Raw genomic sequence first — 12837 nt, forward strand, 5'->3', positions numbered from 1 at the left:
ATTCTGGATGAACCAATGGTTGCAGATCAGACACCGTTGCCAAATTTGAGACCAGGGCTTCGTTCGAAAGTGTCGTGAGAGCTAATCTCAGCTACGGCGATCTTGTCGAAGTGGAGGGTGCGAAGGATATTCTTGTTTACGGTCCTGAGACACCGTTGCCAAATTTGAGACCAGGGCTTCGTTCGAAAGTGTCGTGAGAGCTAATCTCAGCTACGGCGATCTTGTCGAAGTGGAGGGTGCGAAGGATATTCTTGTTTATGGTCCTGCATCTGGTATTATTTTGTTTGATATTGGAGTTGCGCATAAACAGATGTCTCTTTCCCTGTTCGAAGATCCTCCAGTCTGCGATCCTCGAGGTTTGTGAAAATCTTTTCTGTTGGTTGTGGGGGAAAGAAATCTGAACTTGATTTTTTTTTGGGGGGCAATGCAAGTGAGTTGATGGAGAAGATTCCGAGGAAGGACTTTGGGGTTCAAATGCAGAAATGAAAATCATGTTTTCTTGATTTCTATTGCTGAAAGAAATTCTCTGTCTCTCTCTTTCAAGTCCGCCGCTCATTTCTTGTATTGTATGCATGCTTTTTCTAAGGAGTGGAGAGATTGAGACATAATTTACATTAAACATAGAGAAATATGGATTTTTTTGGCCTTCATAGCTGAAATGCTGTCAATTTTTATTTTATGGCTTTTCTATTGATATTGCGAAGAATGAAGAATCTGCAATATTTGGTTAACGTTTCTGAATACTATCCTCCTATCATCGATTTTACGGGCCCTTTATCTTGTTAAATTGTATAGCAAGTTTTTATTTGATATATATATTAGATTTTCTTGATAGTATATTGGAACTTGTATGCCCTCCGCAAAACCAAGTGTTCTCTGAAATCAAAAACCTGTTTTTTCTGATTTTCTCATAAATTTAGGGCCTTTATGTGAAAAAAATGGAGCTCCTTGAGAAGATGTATCAGATATGTAGTACGAACACTCCTAATTTTTTTTTGAAATATCGGACACGGATACAGATACGTATCCGACAACGTATCCGCGTGTCGTATACGGCAAAGTCGGTGTCGTTGACTTTTTGCATGTTTGACCAGTCGGATATGCCATGGACACGGCTAGATATTAAGGTTCAATCAATCCATTTGAATAAAATACTTCTTTCAAATGTCAATGGAGACTGATGGTTGGGGATTTCTACTGATGTTAATGCCTTCTTCAGTCAAATATTAGTATTTGAATCTTGCGTTCCATGCTTTTCAATAATCATCTTTGTCTGCTACTTTTTTCATATATGTGGTTCTTAATAGAACAACCTGATATTATTACTAATGCTCAAGTATTCAGACTGCTTTAAATTTACATGATATCTTAAGATTTCTTATTACATTGAAAGAAATTACTTGAATTCAAGTACAAATCTTTTGATTTGTAGACATCAACTTTCTGCAAGCAACTCTTGTATCACTTTTGATTAGTTAGTTCTGCTTTGATATTGCGTGTTAAATAAAAACGAATATATTTTGATTTGTTTTCTAATATATGTTGATTTTCTTTCTTAGCATTTTTTAGTAAAGCCTATTGTTTTCAAATGATTTTGTTGTTTAACTTCTTGAAGTATTACCTTTTTCATCAAAAGTATTACGTTTTACAGCAAAATATAACTTTTTTAGTTGATTATGTTTTCATATTGTTGGGAAGATGCACAAGTTTATTGCAGGGGATCATGGACATGTATAGTCTGTAGAGCCCAAAATCAGTACACGTAAACTCATGCATTTATTAAATTGTTAAATTACTTATTTAATTTTAAAATGATTTTAACGATGCATGATTGATGATTTGCATTATTTTAAATCATTACTTGCTTATTTGATGCACATTAAAACGTTTTCTTGAGTTTTATGTTTCAGGCGAATATTCGATGCGGGATCGGGAAAGAGACTGATGACGATTTAGGCGATTTATGAAAATGTGGTATTTTATTTCAAGTCAAAGAAATTGATATTTTAAATGATTTATGGAATTTTAAGCATTTTAAAGTGTAATTTAATTTATTAGGTGATTTTAATATTTTAAGCTTTTAAAAAATACTAAGTTGAGTAGTGGAGATTTTAAATCTTGTAATTTTTTTATTAAATCCTTGAGTGGGGTTAAATAATTAGATTAGTAATATTGTGTCACTAATTATTTGACTAAGCAATTTTTAGCCCCTAATTAATTCCCTAATCACACACACTCACACACTCTCGGTTGCACACAACACACACTTTGTATTCTTTTCTTTTTGAGAGGAAACCTAGGGTTCTTGAGTGTTCTTTAAGCAGCCACTTCTTCATTGCAAAATTCATGTAGATTCACGCTCGTTTTCGGGCAAGAAATCTTGTAGCAAGCGTCTCATGTTTATCTCCCGTAATCCACCGCGTCGGTATTCGTTATCTTCATGCGTTTCAACGCAAAGGGATGTATAATCTTTCATTTTTCGCATCGATTTTGTCATAGTAAATATTTTTATGCATATTATATGTAAAAATTCCGTTTATGTTATGCAAAGTTTGAGCGACGATGCTCGAAACGATTTTTTTTGGATCGAAATTTTAGATCTCAAAATCGAACCTGCTGTCATTTCGATTCCTGCGAAATTTCGATCGGTTTTATGGAAAAATTTTCAACATATAAAATATAGTACTTTTGATATATTCGATTTGACAGTAAATTTGTAATTTTTGGACAAAGAAAGAGTGAGTTATGATCATTCTCGTGTGACTGCTCAACTGTGATGTTTTCAAAATGTGTTTTATATTTTATTGAAGTTTATTTGGTTGCAGGCTTTGTTGGAAATCGCCGAGTGGTCATTGCTGTGCTAGGTTATGTCATGTGAAGGATCGTGTGCTGGTGCCTTTGAAGGCATTCCAAACAAGATATTCTCCAATGAGCTGCAATAGCTCGTGTTCTAAGAATGTTAACTGCGATGAATTAAATCGAGTTTGGTTAAAAACCAAGCGGAAGAAACTCGAAGTAATCTTTCTTGAAGAAGACTGTTAAATTAGAAAACATTTTAACTTATGTAAACTGAATAACTGAAAAGCAGGTGATTAGTTGTCGCATATATCAGTTCAGTTATGGCAAGAACTGAACTGACGGATGCTCTAATTGATCAAGTCAGTTAGAAAACAATAGTTAATCAGTTAAATACACAAGATTTGTTTATGGATGTTCGGAGACTTCAACTGCTGCCTACGTCACCCATTCTACCACCTCGGGTAGGATCCACTAGAAGACTTTTATTTATACAACTACTTGTACAAACCCACCTAGCTTAGGACTTACCCACTACCTATTTGAACTCATAGTCTAGACTGAAGGCATCACCTTGCAGCCTACACTTCTTTAACGTCTATGTGAGAAAAACTACATACACAAGTTTAACGTCTTTGTGCAAGACTGTATTTGAGTGGTGGTGGTGTGTGTTCGTGTGTGAGAACTGAACAAGGATGTTCTCACACACTGAGGGAAATAAGCTTCTAAACTAAGCTAATATGACTCAGAGTAGTTCCCTCTAGGCTGAATGCTTCTTGAAAGCTGATACGCAAATAAGCGTGCTCTTTCTTTTTCCACACTCTCTCTGGTTTTATTTTGTTCTCATATTTTTTCGTCTCCACTGATCTTCTCTATATATAGGCGAGAAACTGATCGTACAGTGAGACTCAATTATTGTATCTGTTGCATCTTGAATGAAAAGGGAACGATTAAGGTGCTTGCTTGCGCAACGGAAGTTTCAAAATTATTTTTCCAGCAAGAAAATCGAGCACCCTAAACTATAGTTTGTAGCAAATAAAATAAAACACAAAATGACATTCATAGAATGTTTTAGAAAATTACCTCTCAATCTTAAAAGATTGATTATGGCTCCAACTTAGTTGTCAAACAATTATGCTCTTCAATGGCAAGATTAATCTACAAGATTCCCTTGAGCATTCCTTGCTCAAAATCAAGCCCACCACCAACAAGAAAGATCCACCTTACACTTGCACTAGAAAATGTAAGGCATTTTCTTTGAGAAGAGTATGCATCAACAACAATTGATGAAGCAAAATTATTGAAGAAAATTATAACAAATTTCAGCCAAGAGCTTTTAGGGAGAGGGATGAGTGTTTTTCTTGGTGTATGAAAAAGCAAAAGTAAGCATGTACATGCCATGCCTTGGATATTGAAAAAGTAGCCTCCAACCCTTCACCTCCCATGCATGCTATTCTATTTGGACTCATAATAATTACAAGGCCCATGAACTTTTTATTTAAATGTCTCAAATACAATTGAGACCATTTAAACCTTAATTGATTTTACTCAGGCCCACTAGTTTAATAATTATCTCTACTTGGGCTCTACAAGGCCCAATGTTATTTAATTAATTCAACACTTGAATTAATTTAATTTTTTTTACACTACTAGGCACACTAGTGTTTAATTAATTCAACACTTGAATTAATTTAATTTAGTCCATAATATTGTTTATGAAAATCATAATTTTCACATACATTATTTGTTTGGCCAACTTTTAATTTAGGAACACTTCCTCAAATTAAAAGTCACATTCCCCTTATAGAAGTCATACTTTTAATTTTCATTGCGCTTATAAACTCCTTTATAAGTCGTTCAAAACATTGAACTATTTTTACTTCTCAACGGGATCTAGAAAGTTAGCACTTGTGTGGCCCTCAATGGTTCAATGATACAACTATCCGTGGGTTCACATCTCAATGTGATTCGGGACTAAACATGTCCTTATATGAGCATACCCCAATTGCTCCATTCTTAATTATCAACTCATTGATAATAAGAACTCAGAACTCAAGTCTGATAGTATCCAACCAATTATGTTAAATGCCTAGCAGCATCGCTTACATGATTTCCTAGGTATCAAATGATAGTGCCTGCAAGAACCATTCAATTATGGTTAGCGTACAGTACGTTCCCTTCATCTCATATATCCTGACCGATTCGACAACTATTGGTATATCGAGAGCTGTCAATGAATCAATACTATGTATCATGCCGTAGTTGCATCGATGGTGTAATCTATGAAACCCATTTCATAATTACCATCATACTCTGATCAGAGATTTCATACTACATATACATGAGATCACATAGGATATCCATAGTGAATCCCCGACTACAAAGCATCGACTCCTATATGTTTCGACAAAACACCCAACCTTGCCACCTGATGACCCCATGAGAGTCGGTAAACAAGTCAAAGTGCAATGCTAGCATATAGAGTCTCAATGTTGTCCCGGGTCATAAGGACTAATGGTGTACAACCATAAACTAGGACGTTTTCACTCGATAAATGAGAACCACTTGGAAAGTCCTATATGGAGGGTTGTTCAGTTCACTCTACCAGGAGCACCTATCTGCATGATCGGACATCACAATGTCCCCTGTCAAAACATGGTACTCACATCGCAGATACTAGTCTTAAACTCGAGCGGCCTATATCCTTCTTAGTGGCGGCTGAATCGACTAGGAACTGTTTAGAATATATAGTATTCGAATAATGAGTTTCATGATACTCATCATTTGAGCATCTCATATTCTTTCTACTATTTGTATATTCAAGGACTTTATCTATGCAACTAGCATGTGTATACAGATAAAGATGTGTCAAAATAATAATTTCAAATATTATTAAAATAAAGATAGTTTATACATAGAGTTTCATTGTGAACTACTCGGCCAACACTTGGCTCGACGGGTACCTACTCTAACAATCTCCCACTTGCACTAGAGCCAACTACCCATATGCTTTAAACCCATCGATTCGCGATGCTTCTCGAATAATGGTCCAGGTAAAGGCTTAGTTAGTGGATCAGCAGCATTATCTGTGGAGCCGACTTTGTCAATCGACACTTCTCCTCTTTCCACAATCTCTTGGAGGATGTGGTACTTTCTCAATACATGTTTGGATTTCTGATGAGACCTTGGCTCCTTTGCTTGAGCTATAGCTCCTGTGTTGTCAAAAAACAACGGGACAGGAGTAACTCGATTAGGAATGACGCCCAACTCTTGGACAAAATTCCTTATCCAAACAGCCTCCTTTGCTGCAGCTGATGCAACAATGTATTCGGCCTCAGTGGTGGAATCCGCAGTACTGTCTTGCTCGGCCTCAGCAGCACCATTGAGCATGAATACGAACCCAGAGGTTGACTTCGAGTCATCGATAACGCTTTGGAAGCTAGAATCAGTATACCCTTCCAATTTCAGTTCTCCACCCCCATAGACCAAGAACAACTTATTGGTCCTTCTCAAATACTTGAGGATATCTTTCACAGCTTTCCAGTGTGGAAGATCAGGGTTCGATTGATATCTACTCACTACACTTAGTGTAAAATCCACGTCAGGACGTGTAGATATCATCCCATACATGATGCTACCAATTGCAGATGCATATGGAATGCGTGTCATCGCCGCTATCTCTGCATCAGTCTTGGGAGACATAGACTTAGATAGGGACACGCCATGACACATTGGTAGATGTCCTCTCTTGGACTCATCCATCGAGAACCTGCTTCACGATGGTATCAATGTATGTGGACTGTGTGAGACCAAGCAATCTTCTTGATCTATCTTTATAGATCTGTATTCCCAATACAAAAGATGCTTCACCCAAGTCCTGCATCGAGAACTTACTCGCTAACCATATTTTAGTTGATTGCAACATCCCTACATCATTCCCAATGAGTAGAATGTCATCAACATAAAGCACCAGGAATGTCATAGTACTCCCACTGACCTTCTTATATACACAGGGTTCCTCAGGATTCTTAGTAAAACCAAATTCTTTGATTGTACTATCCAATCTGAGGTTCCAACTCCTAGATGCCTGCTTTAGACCATAAATATATCTCTGAAGTTTGCATACCATATGCTCACTTCCGATAGATGTAAAACCTTCAGGTTGAGACATGTAAATCTCTTTCTTAATATCTTCATTAAGAAATGTTGTCTTGACATCCATCTGTCATATCTCATAGTCATACCATGCATCTATGGCTAACAATATCCTTATAGACTTGAACATTGCAACTGGAGAAAAGGTTTCCTCAAAGTCAACTCCTTGTCTTTGAGTATATCATTTTGCCACCAATCGTGCCTTGAAAGTCAATACCTTCCCATCCGCCCCAAGTTTCCTCTTGTAAATCCATTTACACCCTATGGGAACAGTTCCCTCCAGTGGATCCACGAGATTCCACACTTGGTTCGAATGCATGGAATTCATCTCAGATTCCATTGCTTCAAGCCACTGGGATGAATCGGCATCAGATAATGCTTCTTGAAGGTCAATGGATCACATCCATGATTAGGCTCATCATGGCCCTCTTCAAGAAGCAGACCATACCTCATAGGTGGTCTCGAGACTCTCTCGGATATTCTAGGAGCTTGTATCTCCTCTGTTGGCTCTTCGGGTGTGGGTTCTTCAATTGTAGGTGTCTGTCGAACCTCTTCGAGTTCTATCATCTCACATTTTCTATCCAATAGAAATTCCTTTTCCAAAAAGGTTGCATTCCTATAAACAAACATCTTTGTTTCTAGGGGATGATAGAAATAGTATCCAACTGAATTCCTTGGATATCCACAAAGTAACATAAAATGGATCGACTATCCAATTTATCTCCCACTACCTGCTTCACATAAGCAGGGCATCCCCATATTCTAAGAAAAGAATATTTCGGAGGCTTACCCATTCATATCTCATATGGTGTCTTATCAACTGCCTTTGAATGGATATTGTTCAACAACAGTGCCGCTATCTCAAGAGCATATCCCTAAAAGGATGGCGGCAACTCCGTGAACCCCATCATAGACCGAACCATGTCCATCCAAGTCCGGTTACGACGCTCCGAAATACCATTCAACTGTGTTGTAGCAGGCGCAGTCCACTGCGAGAGAATCTCATTCTCCCTAAGATACTCTTGGAACTCGGCACTCAAGTACTCACCACCTCGATCCGATCGAAGTGACTTGATGCTTCGTCCCAACTGTTTCTCTACTTCACTTCTGAATTCTTTGAACCTTTCAAAGGCTTCAGACTTGTATTTCATCAAATACACATACCCATACCTCGAAAAGTCATCGGTAAAGGTGAGGAAGTAGGCATGTCCATGCTTAGTGGTGATGCTAAGCGGACCGCACACGTCGGTATGGATCAAATCCAATAACCCTTTGGCTCGCTCCACATGGCCCTTAAAGGGAATTTTGTTCATATTTCTTTTAGATAGGATTCACAAGTTGGAAGAGAATTAATATCAGACATATCAAACATGCCCACTCCCAATAGCTTGTTCATCCTTCTTAGGGAAATATGTCCTAATCGAGCATGCCATAATTGTGATGTATTAAGAGTATCTTGCTTTCGCTTGTTTGTTTTTATTGCTTGGACATTGTTTAGTGTAATATCTTTCAATTTTAAGTTATATAGATCGTTTTCAAGTTCTCCAGTACCAATCAAACATTCATTCTTGTAAATGTTGCAAACACCTTTGCTAAATAAACAAAAATATCCATCTTTATCAAGCATAGAAATGGGAACAATGTTTTTCAGCAAATCAGGTACAAACAAAACATCTCTTAAAATCATTGTTCAAAAGCAAGTAAACATCTCCTACGGCCTTGGCAACAACTTTTGCTCCATTGCCCATCCTCAAGAAGGTCTCACCTTCCCTAAGCCTCCTACTTCTTCCCATCACCTGTAAATCATTACAGAGATGTGAGCCACAGCCTGTATCCAATACCCAAGAAGTAGAGTTCATTGAAATGTTTACTTCAATATAGAACATACCGTTACCAGAACTCTTCAGGGCAAGATATTCTCTGCAGTTACGCCTCCAATGTCCAGGCTTCTTTCAGTGATGACATATGTCAACAGTCTTGTTAGCTTTAACTGGTGTAGCTGCCACAGTGGGACTCGGGGCTTGCCTCTTCAAGGGCACGTTCTTATTGGGACTTTGGAAAGAACGCTTCTTTCCCTTCCCAGGTGGACCAGTCTTTGTACCGGATGAAGAGCCCACATAAAGAACCGACTTTTCTTTCTTGATGGTGGCTTCAAATGTAACAAGCATATTCACCAACTCCTCAAGGGTAGGCTCCAGCTTGTTCATGTTGAAATTCACCACAAAAGGATCAAATGAGCTAGGCAGTGACAAGAGCAACACGTCGGTAGTCAACTCCGAAGGCAACATAAGATCCATGCCAACGAGCTTATCCACGAGCCCAATCTTCTTTAGGCCATGCTCATGGACCGAAGCCCCATATCGCATGCGTAAAGTGATTAGCTCCTTGACGGTAGCATGCCTAAGAGGCCGTGTTTGCTCACCAAAGAGCTCCTTGAGATGCAAATGAATGTCAGCAGCACTCTTTGCATCCTCAAACCGTCTCTGCAGCTCATCATTCATAGAAGCCTGCATATAACACTTAGCTCGCAAGTCATGGTCACACCAATCCTTGTAAGTCTGCAATTCCTCAGGAGTGCAGCTAGTCAGAGCCTCAACAGGGGGCGACTCAGTAATTGTATAAGCTATCCTTTCCGAATTCAAGACGATTTTCAGATTTCTTAGTCAATTGAGGTAATTAGGTCCGGTTAATATGTGCTTGTCGAGTATTGCAGATAATGGGTTGCGAATCGAAGACATTGTCAAAATTTGTACTGAAAAATAAAACAGGTAAATGTTAATGACTATTTTAAAATATTTAGTAATATATAAAGTATGGACTTTTACTTCATAAATTTTCGCTCTCACTGTTTTGACATTTTTCACTACCCTCTAGTGAAAACGGGAAACTCCTTTTCTCAGTAGGTATGTAAGGTCCAATTAGCAAATCATGATCCCGAATAATATCAATCAATCACAATTCCTAAGAGGTAGCTTCCAATTGCATCACCATGCAACCCTCTACGTAAACTTTTATCTCACGTTTGATTATGACCCAATAATATGACGTCGTTCATCTTTACGTGTCAAGCCTTACCCATCGTTGTTGAACTTTAATGGACTGTCACCATGAGTTTTCTCAATAATATGAGTCGAAATCATGGGAGTTCCAGGTAGTTCACATCACCGTGTCAATGGATGTCACAGCTTCCCTTCCCAATAATATGAGCCGAGCCCCGAATACGGGTAGCGTTCATCATGCTCCCAATTGTCGATGGAAGACATGGAAATTATAAACAGCTTTATAATTCCCCTTTTCGGGCTTGATAATAATTTTGAATCTTATTCAAAATGAGGGTTTTTAATTTTGAAAGGTCTCATCATTAATTTTATTTAAAAGCTCGCCATGTTTGATCGTATGTTTGCCGGATTCATGCAACTTTGTTATTATCATAATAATAACGAACATACTCATTATTTATAACATATCATGCATATATTATAAACAATAAGCTAAACAAGGATAATCAATCGCCCCAAAACTAATGGCCCGTGTGAGCTAAGCACGGGTCTAGGTCCAATCCTAGGGAAATGCATGGGATGCAAATGCAACTTTTACATAAGCGTCCAATATTTACATGTCTTCGATCTTCATAATCATCAAGGTCACCATCTTCTAATCTTGATCTTTCACTATACTAATATTTACAAATAAATATCCATGGCAAATAGGGATACATCTCAAGCCCACTTTATAAATTGATAATTATTACAATCATTTAACACAAAATATTCTAGCATACACCTAACAAATTGGGCTTGGGCTTTTGATCATCCTTCATGCATAATATCACATATCATACATCATCAATTAATTATCACAATAATCAATTGATCCAATATTATATATCTTGATTCAATCACTAACCGCCACGATTATAAACTAAATCAACAAAGTATACAAACTCCTTTGTCTACTTTCTAATTAATTTATTTATAACCGAATTTCTTGTAAATAACCATTTACTATAAATAATTAAAGTCCAACTTTAATTATTTATTTTATGAGAAAATATGCACAACTTTTGTAAATTTAAACTTAAGGGCCCAAAAAATCATTTTTCACCAAAAATATTTTGGCCTATTTAAATTCACAAATTGTTTTAGCCATCTAATGACCCAACAACTTCAATGCCCATGACACTTTGATATTCCAAAACACTTTTGGAAACCCTAGTCGTCATCGCTGTCGCCGGAGCTCTGTCGCCAGATTCCGGCCAACATGCACACCAAATTTTTTTTTTACAAGTGAAAGGGGCTGTTCGAGGAGCCTTTCTGGCAAACCCTCGGGCAGCAAGTGGCAGCAACTTGCTGCCCAAAACCGCCCTAAAATCTGGCCTTCGATTTGTTGTTTTGATTGTCTCATGCGGTTAGAAATTGACCTCAATATAATATCATGTATATGCTACACAAAATAGTAACCATAGCTCTGATACCACTTGATAGGGGATCGATTAAGGTGCTTGCTTGCGCAACGGAAGTTTCAAAATTATTTTTCTAGTAAGAAAATCGAGCACCCTAAACTATAGTGTGTAGCAAATACAATAAAACACAAAATGACATTCATAGAGTGTTTTAGAAAATTACCTATCAATCTTAAAAGATTGATTATGGCTCCAACTTAGTTGTCAAACAACTAAACTCTTCAATGACAAGATTGATCTACAAGCTTTCCTTGAGCACTCCATGCTCAAAATCAAGCCCACCACTAACAAAGAAGATCCACCTTACACTTGCACCAGAAAATGTAAGGCATTTTCTTTGAGAAGAGTATGCATTCAACAACAATTGATGAAGCAAAATTTTCGAAGAAAATTATATCAAATTTCGGCCAAGAGCTTTTAGGAGAGAGGGAGGAGTGTTTTTCTTGGTGTATGAAAAAGCAAAAATATGCATGTGCATGCCATGCCTTGGATATTGAAAAAATAGCTTTCAATCCTTCACCTCACATGCATGCTATTCTATTTGGGCTTATAACAATTACAAGGCCCATGGACTTTTTATTTAAATGTCTCAAACATATTTGAGACTATTTAAACTTTAATTAGTTTTACTCAAGCCCATTAATTTAATAATTATCTCTAATTGGGCCTTGTATTGTTATTTTATTAATTCAACACTTGAATTAATTTAATTATTTTGGACACTACTAGGCCCACTAGTGTTTAATTAATTCAACACTTGAATTAATTTAGTCCATGATAATGTTTATGAAAATCATAATTTTCAAATACATTATTTGTTTGGCCAACTTTTAATTTAGGAACACTTCCTCAAATTAAAAGTCACATTCCCCTTTTAGAAGTCATACTTCTATTTTATTTACGCTTATAAACTCCTTTATAAGCCGTTCAACACATTAAACTATTTTTACTTCTCAACGGGATCTAGAAAGTTAGCACTTGTGTGACCCTCAATAGGTTCAATGATACAACTAGCCGTAGATTCACATCTCGATGTGATTCAGGACTAAACATGTCCTTATATGAGCATACTCCAATTGCTCCATTCTTAATTATCAACTCCTTGATAATAAGAACGTCAGAACTCAAGTCTGATAGTAACCAACCAATCATGTTAAACGCCTAGCAGCATCGTTTACATGATTCCCTAGGTATCAAATGATAGTGCCTGCAAGAACCATTCAATTATGGTTAGCGTACAGTACGGTCCCTTCAACTCATATATCCCGACCGATTCGACAACCATTGGTATATCGAGAGTTGTCAATGAATCGATACTATGTGTCATGTCGTAGTTGCATCGATGGTGTAATCTAAGAAACCTCTTTCTTAATTACCACCATACTCTGATCAGAGATTTCATACTACATATACATGTGATCACA

General features: G+C 37.2%; 1 long non-coding RNA gene across 1 annotated transcript in view; it reads left to right on the forward strand.

The window, feature by feature from the left end:
* Window positions 1–3064, forward strand: part of LOC142533673 (uncharacterized) — a 41748-nt gene extending 38684 nt beyond the window's left edge. The window contains exons 2-3 of the long non-coding RNA XR_012816790.1: window positions 26–356; window positions 2826–3064. This is a non-coding gene — a long non-coding RNA (uncharacterized LOC142533673). The remainder of the gene's footprint in view (window positions 1–25; window positions 357–2825) is intronic.
* The last annotated feature ends 9773 nt before the right edge of the window (window positions 3065–12837 follow it).

This window comes from Primulina tabacum, chromosome 18, assembly GCF_025594145.1.
Source record: "Primulina tabacum isolate GXHZ01 chromosome 18, ASM2559414v2, whole genome shotgun sequence".
NCBI classification, from domain to species: domain Eukaryota; kingdom Viridiplantae; phylum Streptophyta; class Magnoliopsida; order Lamiales; family Gesneriaceae; genus Primulina; species Primulina tabacum.